Below are 19,898 nucleotides of genomic sequence, written 5' to 3' on the forward strand. Positions count from 1 at the left end.
TATCAACTTCAAAATGTTAGTAACTCCTTTACCAATTCCCTCAAGTAGAAATGATTGTGCCATCATCTGATATTTAAAGTGCTTTGCTTCTTTCTTTATTATAGTACTTGTCACACTGCATTGTAATTATGCATTTATACATCTGTCTCCCCATCTAGAAGATAAACTTTTTAAGGTGAGGAATTATCTTACTTCTTCCTTATATTAACATCCCCAACACTAGCACACTTACCCAACATATGTAATAGTCTCTTAACTTTTTTGTGGAGTGAGTGAATGAGTTAATGAATGTCATCCCTCTCAACTCTGAGTTTATATATACGAATGCCTATTTGACATTTCCACTGGAATATTTATTAGATACTTCAAATTTAAGATATCCAAAAATACATCTTAATTTTCACTCTCTCAAAATGTCTTTTTTCTCAGCACTTCCTATCAGGAAATGAGAGCACCACACACAGTTGTCAAGGCCAAAAATGTGCAAATCGGCCAGAGGGAAACTTTACCCAACTCCTTAATCCAATCTACGAGCACACCCTGTCCACCTCCAAAGTGTGGCACATATCCATTGACTTGTCTCCATTTCTGTTACCAACACTCTAGCCCAAGCCTTCAGCATTCATTTGCCTGATGTCCTTGTTCACACTCTTATCCCTGTCTGTTCTCCACAGAACATTTGGGGTGATCCTTTCAAAATATAAATCACACACCCCTAACCTGCTTGACACCCTCCATGAGATTCCTCCATGAGGAATCCTCCTTGAGGATTCCATGAGGCTCCATGAGGCTCTTAAAGTAAGGTGCCTTACATGTAGACATGTAGACTTTTTCCACTTCTCTTACTTCATTTTCCACTGACTGTATTCCCCGAAGTCTTTTCTGGCTCCACTGGCCTCAGAGATCCTCAAAGAGGCCCAGCTCATTGTATCATGTTGTTTTATTAATGAATTCTTTCATTTTCATAAATTATTTGTCCTCTAAATGTGCTTGCGACAAGTTCCTTTTCGTCACTGAGGGGTCAGCTTAAATTCCATCTTCCTCATTAAATACCTTTCTGGCCTCTCAATCAAAAGCAGCCCCTAGGTCATTCTCTCTCCCATTGTTTGATTTTATTTTTATCACAGTATTAATGGTCATCTGAGACGGTCTTGTTTACTTATGCTAGTCTTCATTGTTCACAGCCAAATTTCCAGGGCTTCAAATAGTGCCTGGCACATAAAAGACCTTCAGTAAATGATATGTGGGAATGAATAAGCTCATGAATTCATTAAGAAACCGAATCAATGAATATATAAATGAGTTTGTGAATAAATGCATGAATAAAGGAATTCTATTCCTGACATTTATATTATCCTGATCATAACAGTACTAATATGAAATATTATGTATTACTAATCATGACCTATCCATCTCTATAAACCTTATATGACATATATAAATTAATAAAATCTGAAAGAACCAACCTTATAAACTTAGATGTATTTAGATTAAGAAAATGCTTTGACATACCTTTTTTTTCCCATTGCCATAATTCATAAGTAAATTTTTACAAAATCTTATTGCAATTAGCTTTATTCTATTTTCACCTTCTATTTCCTCTTTTTTAAGTCTCTAATGCTACAGAATTCACCTGTTACCCATTTTTTTTCCCCCTCAGGAAAAACTGACTATCATTGGACAATATTGTAAATTGAATCTTCTCATATAATCTGAATAGTCCAATAATTACTGAAGAAATCAAATTTCAAGTTAAAATCTTCCTAAAAAAATACTCTAGGCCCAGATACTTTCACTGATTAAGTTTGCTAGACATTTTATATATATATATATATATATATATATATATATATATATATATGTGTGTGTGTGTATGTGTGTGTGTGTATGTGTGTGTATATATATGTATATGTGTGTATACACACACACACACACACACATATATATATACACACACATTACATATGCATATATATATAGCAAACTCTATGCAAATTCTGCCAGAAAATTGCAGAGGAGGAAAAAATTTCCAACTCATTTATGTGACAAGTATTATTCTAATATCAAAATCAGGGAAAGGTATTATAAGGAAAGAAAACTACAGACCAATATCTCTTGTGAACAAAGATACAAAATTTCTAATAAATATTTGCAAATTGATCTAATACTATATGACAAAGTGGAGTTTATCTCAAGAGTGCAAGTTTACTTTAACACTGGAAAACAAACACATGTAATTCACTATATCAATAGACCAAAAAAAAAAAAACAAAAACAAAAAACCCAACAACAACAACAACACACACACACATTGAACTAGAAACAGAAAAATCATTTGACAAAATCCAACATCCATTCTTTATTTAAAAAACAAACTGTCAGCAAGCTAGGAATAGAAACGTTTTTACTTTAACAAAGGGTATCTAAAACTAATTTGGATGTAAATTAAAACAAGAAAAAAAAGAGAAAAAAATAAAAATAAAAATAAAATAAATTTGCATCTATCATCACTCTTCATTGTGAAAGACTGAACTTATATTCTAAGAAAAAAAGAAAAAAGAAAAAAACAAGGCAAGAATATCCCTTTACCACTCCTATTCAACACTGTACTGTAGGTTGTAGCCAGAGCAATTAAACAAGAAAAACAAATAAACACCCCCAAAATAAAAAGCTTCCAAATAGTATGCTATTGACATGAGGATAAACAACTCCATGTGACAAATAGAGTCCAGAAATTGACCAACACATATATAATCAATTAATTTTCAACAAATAAGAATATTCAGTAGAAAAAGGACTGTCCTTTCAACAGATGATACTAGAACAACTGGATTTTCATATGCAAAAACATAACAAAATTTGACCCTACATCAAATGATACACAAAAATAATTCAAAATGGATCACAGACCTAAATGTGAAAACAAAAACTATAAAACCTCTAAAAGAAAATATAGGAAAAAAGTTTTTGTGACTTTGGGTTAAGTGAACAAGAGGGAAAACATACCAACAAAAATGGTTTTGACTTTTTACTAGGGAGTTTAAAATGGAGTTAATACATTCTTTCCTAATAGAAAATATTTACAAATTTTAATAACTGACAGAAATAAATCATTGGAAAATCTGGGTTTAGCATTAACAAGGATTCTGCTCTAAATTTGATGTGTTTTCTTTTTCTTTTTTTTCAATTCTTTGTTAGCATCATTGGCTAAAGTCAGTTGGGCATATGTTAATGGAGGTAAAGAAAGACACAGAACTAATTTACTGAGCATAATAAAGTCTATTGTTTTCCAAATAATTCTACATATATAATTTTTTAAATTTTGGGGGTTTTTAATTGTTTTAAATGTTGATTTATTTTTGACAGAAAGAGAGAGAGACACATACACAGAGCATGAGTGGGGGAGGGGTTGAGAGAGAGGGAGACACAGAATTGGATGTAGGTTTCAGGCTCTGAGCTGTCAGCACAGAGCTCGACACAGGATTGAACTCATGAACTGTGAGACCATGACCTGAAGTCGGACACTCAACTGAGACACCCAGGTGCCCCTCTACCTATGTAATTTGTTTTCACCTTTGCTCTTTGCATTCACTAGGAGTTCCTGGCTTCTCCTGAACCTATATCCATGACAAGTCCTCTTCATCTTACAGCTTCTACCAATGATAACCAGAACAGCTAGGAGACCTATCATTCAACAATGTTCCATAGGAAAGCCCAGACAATTGCTTTTTCAAATCTCTAAGGAATGTAGTATTGAGAGGGGCACTGACGTCACTAAGAAGCTTGCCATCTGGTGGTGAAAGAAGCTGTTACAGAACTGATATCAATGGGACATGGTAAGATCTCGAAATAATACAAACCAGCTGGTGGTATTTAACTATGAGAAAGCGGGTGGCTGCAATTATAGATATAAGCAACAAAGTCTGAATGGCAGCCAGAAAATGGGGTTGGTGGTGACCTACAGAGAACTATGGTCATGGTTATATAGAAAACAGTGCCCTAGAGGTAAGATGTATTGGCAACCTGCAAGAGTTATTTCTCAATCTACAAAATCAAAATAATTCAAAGATGGATTATCAGGAAGCTAAGGGAATTCGCTCCAATGAAAATCATGAACCCTTACCACTTTACAGATCTAAGCTAGATTTTAGACCCAGGAGCTAATGTGTGAAGGAGAGGCCAGGTGCTCAGGAGGAAGGATTCTACCACTACTACAAGCGTACATTCTAAATTATTCCTTCAGCACGTCTCCAAAGGAAATTATGATCATTGATGCAGGTAACTACACCAGGAAAGGGGAGAAGTCAGACTGCTCAGACATTTGAAAATGTCTGCCACAGGATCTGAGTTTATACCAATACTTAAAGAACTTGAGGCATGATGATGATGATGTCACTTTAAGAATAAGGATATATGAGGACCAATGAACAGAGATCTATGTTCAGCTCACAGTAGGTCCACTGAACTCATGGATCCACCCAGTGGTCATTTCCTCCATCACCAAATGAATAATTAGAATAGACACACTTGCTAGTTGGCTGAGCTGTCATGCTAGTTACTTGGTGTGTGGAGTAAGAGCCATCAGACTGGGGAAAGCCAAAATCCACACCCCCCCCCCCAACCTAGAAGAAATAGTGAATGCAAATTGATATTGTATCTCGAGGACTGGAAGAGATTGGTGCCACCCTTGAGGAACTAAATGATGCAGAGGTGATGGTTCTGATCATATCTCCAAAACTAGTCTGGTCTCTAAAAAACAGATTTGTGCGTGTGTGTGTATTATAGTAGACTACTTCAAATTTTATCAAATACCACCAAAAATTAGTAGTTGCTGTTAAAGATGCAGTGAGTTACTGGAACAGATTTATATAGCTTCAGCATATGGTCTGCAGCCATCTATTTGATATATGCATTCTTTTCCATCCTTACTGGGAACCAGGACCAGAAAAGCAGGGTCAGAAGCACATTGCTTTCACATGGGATGGAAACTCCATGTTAACTCTTTTACTCTCTATCATAAGAGAGGCTGAAGGAACTTGGACCGTGTGGCCATAATAGTGCATCCTATCAATGACGCCATGTTAATCATACTGAATAAGTGAGAAATGGCAGGTACATTAAGGTCTTGGTAAGATAAATGTGCTATAGAGGATGCACGGGCCTACCACATCAGTGAAGATTTGAGAGGCATGCTAGTTTGGGGAATATTTGGGCATCCCTTCCAAAGCAAAAGACAATTTACTGCATCTCCTATCTCCCATCAAATGACTCAATGTGAATAAATAAAAAGAAAGAAACACAAAAATCTATCAAGTGATATGGAAGGCCGTCAAGTTTCAATTGGGCCCAGAGTAGGGATGGGCTTTGCAGCAAGTGCAAGCCACAGTGCAAACATCTCTGCCTCTTGGGCAAACTGGGAGAATCTACGGTATTAGAGATATCTGTGATATAAAAGATGCCTTGTAGAGTTTATGTCGAGCATCAGTAGGACTATCACAAATTGGATCCTTAGGGTTCTGAAGCAAGACTTTGGAGAACCATAGCAGAAAATCACATGCCATTTGAAACAGAGCTCCTGGAATGCTGTTGTGCTCCAGTAGAGCAGGAACACCTAGCCTTGGGATATCAGGAAACAACCAGCCAAACTGCCCATCATAAGCTGGGCTCTGTCAGAAACAAGTTATACAACCGTGTGGACCTGACAGCAATCCACTGTCACATGGAAGTGGTATCTACATCTGAGATGGAGCCCTGGCTGCAACAGAGAGGACAAGCAAGCTGCAGGAGCAAATGGCCCAGACACTTGTCGTGTCATGCACCATTGCCATCCATACAGCTCTCTCTCTATTTACACTAATTTCACAAGGGTAAGGAAACCCTTTTACCAGTCGATAGATTAAAAAGGGTTGATCATGGAGGCACGTGGGTGGCTCAGTCCGTTAAGCATCTGACTTCAGCTCAGGTCATAATCTCACGGTTTGTGGGTTCGAGCCCTGCATGGGGATCTGTGCTGACAGCTCAGAGCCTGCAACCTGCTTCAGATTCTGTGTCTCCCTCTCTCTCTGCCCTTCCCCCACTCATGCTCTGTCTCTCTCAAAAATGAATAACATGAAACAATAAACATTAAAAAAAATATTTAAAAAACAATTAAAAACGTGTTGAACTTGGCTCTTAGATGTCTTGGCTCAATATGCTGATTAAAGCCAAAAAATGTACCACAGCTACTTTATAGCCCCACTCCCAATGGCCCTGAGAAACAGAAATGAGGACAAATCCTGCCATTGACCAGAGGTTTGGACAATGTGCCTAAGTATTCATTTTGTGTGGAATGAAAATTGGCCTGAGGTTACTATATATATAATATAAATAAATATATTATATAAAGATATAAATAAATATTATATATATAATATATAAACAAATTATAAATCTATAATAAATGCATATAAATCTATATATATACATCTATATGTACATATACATATAGATGTATATATAAATATTTTATGGACAGTGGTGAATGCCCTTGAGGCTTCATATGGGGAATGAAGTGAAAAAAAAAAAATTAGCATAGCTCATACTCCCTAAGCAGGGAAGCCTTGAGAAGAGGCACACGGACAAACACGTAGGAGTTGTCACAAAGCATGAGGTTTTTCATCTGATAAATTAATGCCTACCACAGACTATCCATCATGGAAGAGGCACTAAGCAACTAAACAGCTTGGCCAGTTGAGGTCAATCCGTTCCTGTGTCAACTTCCCCAGTGTTGGCACAGTGGTAGGCATGGTAATAAGGGTGGAAAATATCTATGACCAAAGTATAGACTCTTCCTCTCCAAATCTGATCTAGGCACTGCCACTGCAGAATGTCTGCTTTGCCCACAACTGAGCTCCTGAGTACCATGCCTCAGTGAAACCAACTGGCACTTAGTGGCGAAGTAGATTGATTTCATTGCCTCTCTTCTATCCTGTAAAAGGCAGAAAATAATGTAAATCACCGACGCACATTTTTCACATAAGTATGACACTGCTGCCTACAGGGCCTCAGTTCACATCACTATCTAAAGGTTACAAAGTTTGCTCTGTCAAACTTATTTGAGGAACAAGTGTATATGAGGAATCCCACGTAATCCTACTCCAGTCCAAGGGACTACTTTCATAGCAATGAAGGTGTAGCAATAAGACATTACCATAAGATCCACTGGTCCCACCACATACTGTACCACTTATAAACTGAGGCACCAGCTTGGGAGTGATACCAAGAAAAGACAGAATCTCATCTTTCAGGTCACAGTATATGCTCTAAATTAACAGCAATTGTTTGTTGCTGTAACCTCAACAAATAGAGTACATAAATTTAAAAACCAAGGGATAGAAATAGATTATTATCATGTTCATTAGTCCATCTGGGGAATATATGATTTCCATCCCTGCAACTCCAAATTATGTCAATCTAGAGGTTATGTTTCCCTGAGGGAAACACCTTCACCATGACAAATGCCACAATACTTCCATGAAAGGTTAAGCCATGGCTGCCACCTAGTCACTTCAGATGTTGCATAACTAAACACCAACAGACCAGGAAAGGAGTAACTATCCTGATGGAGGTCTTTAACCCTGATCATCAGGAGGATGAGGATCTGCCGTTAAACCTGGAGGCAGACAGAATATGTTTGACACCCAGTGATCTCTAATGACATTTCTTGGCACTGCCCTCATCATTCTTGACAGTAAATGAGAAAGTGTAGAAGACATATCCTGAACTAGAGACTCAGATCTCATACAGATGTTAGCATCACCAAGACTAACAGAAATGCTGGATGAATTTGAGGACTGGCTAGGATGAACAGTAGTATAGGAAAATGATGAGTATCATTTGCGGTCCCAAAAATAACTACAGCAGCAGGGGCTATAGTTTGTCCCACTAGCCTTTCTCTTAAGAGTTTTCCCAGAAAAAGAGACCAATTAGAATTGTGGAGAAGCTGTTTCTAGGTGGGTGAAGGTATTTTACGAAGTAAGTTATGTTGAGTGACTAAAAGTATGGACTATACAGTAAACAGTGTTGCACCCCTCCTTCCCCTCTTCAGGACTGAGAAATTCATTGTTTTAGTCACTGTCAGTGTTACTTGTCTATCACTAACAGTTGAGTCCCTGTCTAGGAATTACCCTTGGCCAAAGGGAGCTGCTTCATTCAACATTATGTCACCTTGGTGTTAGCCCACATCCAGTATCATCTGGTTAGTGTGTTGGTGTTAAGTCCCAACACCACTGCCTCAATTTTATCTGAAAGGCCATCCCAGCTCCAGAGCTCTCTTGTGAATTCAGCTGAAGGTTCTGTTGAAACTGTATCACAGCTCAACTTCTTCCTGTGTTCAATTCTCCTTCATTCTCTATAACTCATTCATACAACATCCTCTACAACTACTGCTCTTGAAAGCTCACCCCAGTAAACCTCCTGCATACAAACCTCGGCCTAAAACGTTTTTTCCCCCTTGGGGGACTGAAATTATGAGATTAAATAGGGAATTTTCATCTAATACGAGAAACTCTTTTGATCATTAAATTTAACTTATTTACATTTATTGCAATTAAGGCTGTACCATGACGGTCTTCAGACATTTTATATCATGAGACAAATTTATTGCATTCTCCATTTCTCTTTTCTTCTTTCCTGTTTTTTGTTCATTTGAAAGTTACACATTATATTTTCATGTTTTTAAAAAAATTTTTTTGGACTTTAAGACTCATATTTATGTTTACTATTTTACATGACTTTTCTAAATGTATTATTATTCACAGCTTCTTCATGGAAAAGATAAGTGCATAGGAATGTGCCTACACCTACCTCATGTTTGTAGCACACAATTTTCTGGATTATCATTTACACACATTTTTAGGATACTTTTTTTTAAAGAATATATTAAATTCTACTAAATTATTTACTCATCCTTATTTCTCATATATTTTTGAACATCTTCCTGGAGTTCTTGCTGTTCTTTTTAGTGAAATACTTCCTCTAAGATTCCTTTTAAAATTAATCTTTCTGTTGTAAAACTTCTGAGGTCTTAGATGCCTGAGAATGATTTCATTTTATTCTCACATTTATGTGAAGAGTTAGACAAATATAACATTCTATACTAAAGTTTCTTTTCTTTGAAAATATTATTTCATTATATTTTTATTTTTTTTAAGGTTTTGAGAAGTCTGATACCAATCCAAATCTATTTTTATAAGCTCTTAGTGCCTCCCCTTTATCCCTTCCTTTATTGGTATTCTTAAAATTCAGTTTAATTTTTTAAGAGTTTTTTTTTTTTAACTTTGTTCTGTTTGTTCTTTTTTGCTTGGTATTCTATGTGCTACATTTAAATGACTTTTTCCTTCTTTTAATCTGAAAAATCAGTGTAAATTATTTTTCAACTATTTCCTCCCATTACTTCATTCTTTATTTTTTCTCTCTCATGAAAATTTATTATATATCTGCTCATACTTTTAGACTCTATATGTCTTTACTTAGCATTTTCATTTTCCATCTCTCTTTCCCTTACTGATCCCTTTCTAAGATTTATTAAAAGGGTTTCTAAATCTGATCTTTCAATTCACTAATTCATTCTTTGGTTATTTTCTTTGTGCTTTTAAACCCATTAGTTGAGTTGTTTGTTAGAATTATTATATATTCACACATAGTATTTTGAATTAGTTCTTTATAACTGCTTACTCCTGCTATGCCAATATCTGTATCTCTTTGTAGATAATTTCTGTTCTTTTCTTCTTTAAATTCATTATCTGGCCAAGGGATTCTGCTTCTTCTCATACAAACTGTCGACTATGTTGTCTTTCTTCTATAGTGACTGCCTTCCTCAGGTAAATTGTTAGACTTTGCTGTAGCCAATTTTCCTCTAGATGTATCAGCCACTGGGTTAATGATGAGTATGGGGAGAGGTAGCTAAAGCAGCTCAGGTCCTGTTTAGTAGCTTCCCATAAGTTTAGGACTGGGGAATGGAGGTGCCTCAAGGTAGAGAGCCTATTTTTTACAAACTCCTCTATGTCAGGTAAATCTATCCTAAATTTACTACAAGGTAAAACTCCTTGTGCTTCCACCAATATTATCTAACTCGGATATAACTTTCTCACTTTCAAGTTTAGAGCAAGATGCGAGAAAAAGTGATAAATGGCAATAGACAGTCAGTCTTCCTACACTTCCTGTTATCTTCACCTCACCACAGCTAGATGATACAATCATACCATTCCACCATCACACTGCTCTTTTTCTGTCTTGCATTAATTACTGACTGGGCAATGATCTTCCCAAGGCAATACCGGTGACAGGCAAGGAGCAGGTGGATATCACAACAACAGCAACAACAAAAATCTCTCTCTCTTTCATTGTATCTGGTCCTCGTCCACTTTAGGGAATTGTTTCTTCTTTATACTAATATAACCAACTTCTGTTCTTCAAGGTTTTTTTTTTTTCTGAATAAATGTATATTTCTGCTAAGAAATGGAAACCATTGAATATTTAATAAGTCTGTAATGTAAATATTCTACTTAAATCTATCATCTCCCTCCTGCTTCTGTGCCTCTCTGGATTTGTGCTGGGGAGAAAGGCATACCAGCTCATGTTAGTTTGTCACCCTGTCCACCATCACTTGATCTATGCCATTTAGACATATTCCTTAAAAATAAGATTTCTGAAAGATCTTTCCATTTCTGAAACTACATAAAGAACACCCACTTTCATATGTGAGTTTTCAGTTTTCTATCTGAAAATGATGTAACATGAATCTATGTATCTTATTTAATAGAAACAGGGACCAAAAAAACAACCTGAGGCTAATTAAGCATAAGGTACCTCAAGCTTTAATTCTGGCTTTATTTCAATTTTCAGTTCCTTGTTTATGATTCATATAATAGTTTGCCTTAGACAAATTAATTAGTTGTATGTGTCAAGCTAGCTAAATGCATGCTAAATATTTTCCCAAGAGAACTAAGTTGAAACTGGGTGCTATTAAAACCTTGAAATGAACAAAATGTGTTTTTAACAAGTCACACATTATTAATTGGAACTGGATAGTGAGGCATATTTTTGGATGCATGCCGAGAATAATTATGGAACTTCTTTTTTTTATTGGAACAAGATGAGTTAATCAAGAGACACTAATCCAGCTTACTATGGCTGAAGCTTGAAAGCATGGTCACAAACTAACACACCTTATCAGTTTGGATTAGGGTTGAAAAACCAAGTGGGAGTCCAGGAATCATTCCTGTGCTATACAGTTTATGCCTTAAAGAGATCTTTACCCAATTTCCTTATTTTGAGTAGGTAAGAAATTAGATATCCAAAAAATAATGTTACTGACCTAAATTCATAAAGCTGGTTAGTGTCAAGGCCAGAATTATGATATAAATTTCTATTTTTACCATGACTAAACATTGCTTCAAACACTGGATATTTGGTAACTTTTATTATATGTTGTTCTACATTAAATCAAAGCCTAAATGGTTCTTTATCTTTAAAAATGGTTATAAAATCTCTATAAATTTATTTTTATAACAATATTTTCAAATAATTGAGTCCTTGTCAGGAAGAACTCACACAGTGGGGCTCTTATTTAATGTGCCCCTAAACCAAGCAAGTTAAATCAGATTCTCCCTCCCAAGACTTTAAATCTCAAGAAACGTGATGTAAGGGCAAGAAAAATTATCACCTGAAGAAATTCATCTGACTAGTTCTAGTTGTCTAGACTCAAAAATCTTCTGAGTCTCATATTTATAGGACCTTGATTTTCTAGTGTTTTCATCACTCTTCCCGTTTCTCTTGTCATCCAGGTAACTGATATTTGTTTCCTCTGCTTGAGTTAGCTAGAATCAGTTTCTGTTGCTTGCTGTCACTGGGTCTAACTGCCACAGTCTCTATCTCTGTACCCGAGGCAGGATAAAACTTGTAACCGGATTATGTTTTGGGTCAGGAATGGTGTCATTCCAATCAGAACTGAGTTGATACACTTCATTTGTCCTACTGTTTCATTTGCTTGATTTTTTTTTATGTTCATTTGTTTATTTTGAGAGAGAGAGAGAGAGAGAGAGAGAGAGAGAGAGAGAAAGAGCGCACACTTGAGTAGGGGAAGGGCAGAGACAGAGGGAGAGAGAGAATCCCACACAACTCCATGCTTAGCACAGAGCCCAACACAGGTTCAACCTCATGACCGTGAGATCATGACCTGAGCCAAAATCAAGAGGCAGACGCTTAACTGACTGAGCCACCCAGACTCTCTGTCATTTGCTTGATCTTTGGAAATAACACAAACATAAGAGTTGACATAAAACTTTCATTTATTAGCACCATCTATGATTCCTGGACATATCTAATCATAATACTCACCTTCGTTCAGTATCCAAATGAGAAGAGGCAACTGCCTTGTGCTTAAGACTCAAGATAAAGATAAATGTTTTAAGAGGACCCTCTAAAGAAGGCTTATAAGAATAAAAGTCTTAACCTAAAGGAATTTATTACATTTTGCTTTTGTTACCGGATTTAGAATTTTTGGTTTCTCTGGTGGCATATATTTTGAAGAAATGACAAAATGAATACATGTGTTATAAAGGGATTCTTAAATAAACCTAGACTGACCTGAGAGCCGTAGAAAGATCATACCAAGCCTATAAAAAGCACTAAGCAATTATATTAGATGCTGGGAGTAATGGTACAGAAGATTTGGGTAGCAGCATGCCAATATGGGGGAGTGAATAATGTTTTTAGAAACTGTCAGACATCATGCTTTTCTTATTCTAATTGAGGAAACTGAAAGCCACAGTGGAGAGAAAGAAGAAGATAGGGGAGGAGAGGGGAGGAGGGAGAAAAGGATGGGAATAGAAAAAAGAGAAAGAAACTAACATTACAGATATTAAGGACCTACTATGTGTCAGTATATTCTAGGTGATTATAATAATCATTTCACTTATTCCTAACCATCTTGGGAGGTGGATATCATTATTAAGAAATGAAGGCTGAGAGAGATTCACTTCTCTAAGATCACAAAACTTGTGAGTAGAAGTTTTGTTGTAGTATACAAAACAAAGTATATAGTTTTGGGAGATGGATCTTCTGGCTCTCAATTCCAGGCTCGTACTATTGCGAGCGCTTTACTGGCTGCTCGGCACTGTCACTATTATGATCACTAATACTGATACTATTGGTGTTACTATTAGGGCATGGATAGAAAGGCTCCACAGAGTGATGCAGAAATTGTTGGAAAGCCTCACTAAAAAGAATTAGCCTTCCTTCAGTGTGTCTTAGGTGCCCGTCTCACTCCTGTGCTAGGATGGGATATACTCTGATTGAACCCTTCAGTATTCTTTCTCTTTTCTCCTCCCACTCTCTTATCAAGCTAAACACCTCTTTTCATTTAAAATTTGTTGATCTAGCCTATTCCTGACAGCTACTTTCTGCTACCAAGCCATAACCTGACCCAGTTGCAGAATCTATTGATAACTTTTTTATCTCTTCCTTTTGTTTCTCTCTCTCAACACAGAGAGCTGAGTCTTAGCAGCACAGGAGTGGTGGGGAGAAGGTGTAGCAAATATTAATATCATTTAATTATACTTGTCTCCAGAAAACATAGTCAAAAGTGGACCCTGTTTCACCCAAAACAAACTACCTTCTCTCTGCAGTATAATAATGGTTAGGAGAGGTGGACCAGGCTATTTGGTTCAAATCCATTTGATTTTAGGTAAGTTTTTTTTAGCATATCTATGCTTCAATTTTCTCTACTTTTCAGATGAAAAGTAGATGCGTAAGGTAAAGGAGATAAATACATGGAAAATATTTGGCATTGTTCCTGGCTATTAGTACCCCTTAGTAAGTGTTAGCTACTGTTTAAATTGTGATTGTGTCAGGATGAGATCTGTGATTCTTCTTCCTTTGAGGGACTCATAGTAGATCTCTAGGGGAAAGAAAGAACAGCTGGCCTCTGCTTTTTCTACCTCTCCAGAGTTGTTTCATTGGACTGAGAGTGAGATCCATTTTTTTTTTTATTTGAGGCTACATGTTTGCTGGGCATCAAAAGATGGTAAAAAGAATTAAAATGGAAAACATGGACTAGATTAAAACGAGTGAAAGTCTGGGCTAATATAATAAAGGAAACATTTGAGGGAAAAATACAAATAAAATCTGTATTTGCATGAATGAAATTCTAAATGAGTCTTTAAAAAGTGATTCCAAACTTTTCTCCATTCTCCACATCAGAAGATTTTAAAAGACAAAATGACACATGAGCAATTTGCAAGCATGCCTGGACTGGAGGGCCTTGATGATTCTATTAGCACAGGCTTTGAAGTAGCTTCATATAAAGCACATGTAATGTCCATAGCTATAGCTTATGACTGGCAAATATTCTAATAAAATTGTTTTTGCTTATACCAAGGGAAATGGCCTAATGATGGATCAAACAGCTTTTTAAAATACAGTAAGACATTTAAGTATCTATATCTGCTCTCACAAACTTCAAACTATCATCCAAACAAGTCTAAGTCTTTGTATAAGCAAATTGCTTTATCAAGTATGCTCAGAAGGGCTATATTTTCATATGTCAAATCAAGTTGCTCAGGCAGAGCAAAATCAATGCCAACACAACATCAATTTTCCAAGATTTTTAAACATCTACTTTTGCTTTTAGGACAAAATTTCGAGTAAACGAAAAGTATCAGTTATCATGGATTGAGTAAAATAACAACAATGGGGAAAATGTAGCTGTGTCTGGCAACGTTTTGCACTATGATAATATAACCCTAACAGATATAAAAAGGAATTGTGAAATCCAAGATTTCCTAGGGTGTGAGGAAACAAAAATTCTTAGAAACTATCTGTGGAAGATAAATAGGTAAAAGTGTTTCTGGAAGAAACTCAACATCTTCAATGTGTCTACCCTTTGACTTAGCAATTGCACTCCTGGGAATTAATTCCTCCAGGACTCATTTATGTAGTGATTCAGTGTAGAGTCCTCATGGAGACTTCTTGAATTTAATCCTGGTTCTGCAACACAAGTTAGAGAAAACTACAGGACTGTGGCTGGTCCATAAAATGCCTCAGGATTAGAAAAGCTTGCTCCTTCAGGATAAAGGCAGGTTAGGGACACAAGGTTTAACAACCAGAAGGTGTCTTTGGGCATTTTAGAATATGCCGCACCCCCCCCCCACGCCCCTTCTTTCTGCTAAAAACAGTCTTGAGCCAAGGTTTGATGAAAAGTTCAAGCTGGATGTCAGCCCCTACTTCCCACCTCAAGCAGATATCCCTGGGCAAGGAATAACCTGCAAAATCTGGAGAGAGGGCAAGGAGTATCAACCTTACAGGATTAGTATGGGGTTCAAACGAGATTATCTATATAAAGTGCTTAGCATGGTGCTTGACACATAGTAAGCTCTCAGTAAATTGTACCTATTATTTTATTATCATACACTATAGAAAATAAGTGTTCAAAGAAAATTGTTGTGATATTCATTACAGGATTGCTTATAAAAGTGAAGGTTTAGAAATAATCTAAATATCCTTCAATAGAGGGAGTTTAAACAAAATCTAGTAGTCTTGAAATTCTATAACCTTTACTTTTCTCCCAATTTTTTACTGTGGTAAAATACACATAACAAAATTCACTACCGAGCCATTTTTAAGGGTACGGTTCTGTGGTATTAAGTACATTCATATCACTGTGCAACCACCGTACGATTCATGTCCAGAACTCTCTTCATCTTGCAAAATTAAAACTCTATAAACTTTAAAAATAATGAGACGGATCTATAGGTAATAACATCTAAAAAATGTCTATGATATATTATTAGCAATAAAGTAGGAAAGTTGTAATTATCTGAATCCATTTAAATTTTTTTATAATGTTTACTTATTTTTGAAGGAGAGAGAGACAGAGCATGAGTAGGGGAGGGACAGAGAGAGAGGGAGACATAGAATCCAAAGGAAGATCCAGCCTCTGAGCTGTCAGCACATAGCGTGATGGGGGCTCGAACCCACAAACCGCAAGTTCATGACGTAAGCCCCAGTCAGGAGCTTAACCAACTGAGCCACCCAGGTGCCCCTGAATCCATTTTTCAATATAAAAGAGGGAAGGAGGGAAGGAGGGAGGACGGGAGGGAGGGAGGGAATTTATGGGATTATCCTGTCAGCAATGGTTTTCTGGAAATTGCCTTTCCTCTCATTCAATAGTTAGTATAGAAGCTTCCCTTTTAGTATAATGTGACACAGTATAATAATAATAGTTGCTATCTCAATTTTAGTCTCATAAATGATTTAACACTTGAGGAGCAGTTAGATCACTGCTGGGCACTTATTAAGGGCCACAGAAATGTTTCTATTCTTGATACAATGAAAGTTTGGGAAGGATCTCAATACGTGTCCTCTAAAATAGGAGGATAATAGCCACTGGGAAGCTACTATTTCAGGTACCTTGATTTTATAAAACTTCTGCTATTGCTGAGAATAAAAATAAAACAATGATTTAAAACAACCATAAAAGTAATAGCTAATATTTCTTGAATACTCCCTGTGTCAGGCACTGGTCCAATTCTTAACCAGCATTATCTTATGCCTGGGATAGGCTATGGGATAGATTCTAATATCCCTGTGTCATATTTGAAGAGACGAAAGCTCAGGGAAGTTAAGTAGTTTGTCCAAAATCACGTGGCTAATAAGCATTAAAAAAGGTTATAAAGTCAGAGATCCTACTTCCAGAGGGTCTTTCTCAATTATCACCAGGCATCATGACACCATAATACATACACAAGTGAGTATGTTTCCTGTACATGGGTGTACAGATAAACTTTAATGTAACAAAGAATTAGATATAGGTATATGCCAAGTTTAAGAATACTAAATCACTGACATTTTCTAGAATGTAGTCTGAAGATACAAAAGGTACACTCCATGCTTCTCATTGTATTATAATTATGTGTTTATATATAGTGTCTCCTCCTGGACAAGTACAATTTTTTCATCTGTGTGTATATCTGGCTTAACAAGTAGTGTGCACATAAAAAATTCATTAAACTTTATAATATTGAAATAGAATTTAAAATTGTTTTAAAATACCAAATCCTACAGTTTCCATTCTGCTTATATTTTTTTGGAGACCTCTGTCATTGAGATGTGCCTCTCAAATTGAACTTCCTCTGTTTGCAACTTCCTTTGGATCACTTCCTTTGTATATTTTCTGTACTAGTCACACATGAGGTGACCTACCTGCCCTATACCTTAGAGCGACCAAGTCCTATGTAGAAAATTCCTCAGAAATTTCAACATACTCAACTCACTAATTTGCTTTCCCCAAACTAAAATGTTAGGATTAACCCTTTACAATTGAACGTCTACTTTCAAAAATTTATTATTGAACTATAGTTGACATAAAACATTATAATAGTTCCAGGTGTACAACACAGTGATTTGACAATTCTATACATTACTCTTGCTCATCCTGATAAGTGCCGTCACCTTCTGCCACTGTACAATGTTATGACAATCTTATTGACTATATTTTCTATGTCGTACTTGTCATCCCTGTGACTTACTCCTTTTGTAACAAGTTTGTAACTCTTAATCCCTTTCATGAATATTTATTTTTAATTTAAGAGTTGTCCTCCACTTTAAAATACCACTAGCCAAGGGGTGCCTGGGCGGCTCAGTCAGTTGAGCGTTCAACTTCAGTTCAGGTCATGATCTCGCAGTCCATGAGTTCGAGCCCCATGTTGGGCTCTGTGCTGACAGCTCAGAGCCTGGAGCCTGCTTTGGATTCTGTGTCTGCACCCCCTCCCCGGCTGCCCCTCCCTCACTCGTGCTGTCTCACTCTGTCTCTCAAAAATAAATAGATATTAAAAAATGAAAAAATAAATAAAATAAAATACCACTAGCCAAAACAAAACTTCTATGAAAGACTTTATACAGTCATTCCTCCATTTATATCCCCAACTTTTATCTTTAGTGTCAAAAGAGGCCCCCATATCTTTGTAGCTTCAGCTCTGATTCCAAAGCTTTACTACAGTATAAGGACAAAGCTTTGGAGACAATGTCTTTGTGTCTTTGTTCTTTCCCCAGAATGAAAGTTTCACAATCTACTTCTGAAACTTAATTGGAAAAAATACTTCACATTCTCTTGTAATTCCTCTGCTTCCCTTCTGCCTCTTTAACTCCTCTAATATACAATTGAAAGATTCAAAGAAAAATTATACACACACACAGAGATGTGTGGTAAGCTGGATTGTATAAATCTTTAAATTGCCCTTTCCAACCCAGGAGGAATCTTATAACCACCTTCAAAACTATACACTTTGGCCATCCCTCTGGATAGGGTGCTCAATTATTCTGTTGGCTCCCTCAGATAGTATATAAAATAAACTTTGTCAGAATTTACTATTTTTAAGCTTATAGTAAGCTATAGCAAAAAAAAAAAAAAAGATTCAAAAGCAAGGAAGAAACTGATTTACTGATTTTATCTGATAGCAGTAAGTTTAAGAGTAGTGATAATAATAATTAATAGTCTTCTCTTTATTGAGAACTTATTCCATGACAAACGCTTGACATATGTCACCTCAATTAATTCTTACAACAACCTGATTAAGTAAATATGATCCCTATTTTATTGCTATTTTATTGCAACTGAGACTCAAAGAGATTAATTGCCAAAGATCACACAGTAACTACTTACTAATACATGAACCCAGACTTCTTTGACTCTGACTTATGTACTTACTACAATTCAAGATTTTATTTTTTTAATAAGATGGTAGTTCTGCAGCAATCAGGATTAATGATCTCCAAGATAGAGTTCATCATAAAGGCCATAGGGAATATGCCTTCCATAGCATATCAATTGGTATCGAACTTTAAAGGATGAAAATAATCTGATCGGAAGAGGCCAACACTGATACATGCAAGGCCACTGTTCGCTATTTGCTCTATTTCCACAATGAAACACTAATAAGCTTACCAAGTTTTAAAGATCTTGCTGGCTTTCCAATCTCACCTGGTTCCATTTTTTTCCTTAACTTGTCTCTCTGCTGTCCACCACAAATGTCTTAATCTTTCCCTAATTCACCTATCCCAGGATGTTTCCACACTGTTCCTTTTCCAATATTAGATCACTCTCCCACATGCCCCAGTGTTTACAACAGTTGACCTTTTTTTATCCTTCAAATTTCAGTTTGTCACTTCCTCTGAAACACTATTCCTGGTCACTCAACTTAAGTAAGTCCCATCTTTCTTTGTATTCTGTTTGTTGCCCTCATAAGCTGTAATTACATATATATAGATACATATTTGGTTTGCTTATTTATTTATTATCTGCCTGGGGGCTTACTGGTAGACCCAGTGTCTGTTTCTTTACCATTGCATATCCATAGCCTAATTAAAGCCTGCTCACTAGTTGCTGAAGGACTATATGTTTAACATAACCTTAAAATGTGGACTGAATAATAATAAATAACATTTATATATAATGTCAAGGCAACCTGTAGCACTTCAATTTATCATATCTCCACTTGCAACTTCTTATTTTTCCAACTTTCTTATCATAAGTGAGACCCTTTTCCATAATGACCAACACTCATAGTCATAATCTGGTCATGACAGCAAAGTCCAACTGACATCGACAATGCACTAAGCCAGTGGATCTGTGCCTGGTAGGTGTGTTTGGCAGTCCTCTCTTCTCCATATGCTTGTATCTTCCTCCTTTAGAGTCTACTCCTCCTCCGAACGTCACTCTCATCTCTACATCTGCCAGTTCAACATTACTCCTTGGATAACCAACAACAAAATTAGCATGTCCTAAATGAACTCTGGATTTCAACATCCCCCAAACTTTCATCCTCCCCATGTGCCTTCTACCTCAGCAAATGTCACAAACA

Source organism: Panthera leo, chromosome B4 (genome assembly GCF_018350215.1).
Source record: "Panthera leo isolate Ple1 chromosome B4, P.leo_Ple1_pat1.1, whole genome shotgun sequence".
NCBI lineage: Eukaryota > Metazoa > Chordata > Mammalia > Carnivora > Felidae > Panthera > Panthera leo.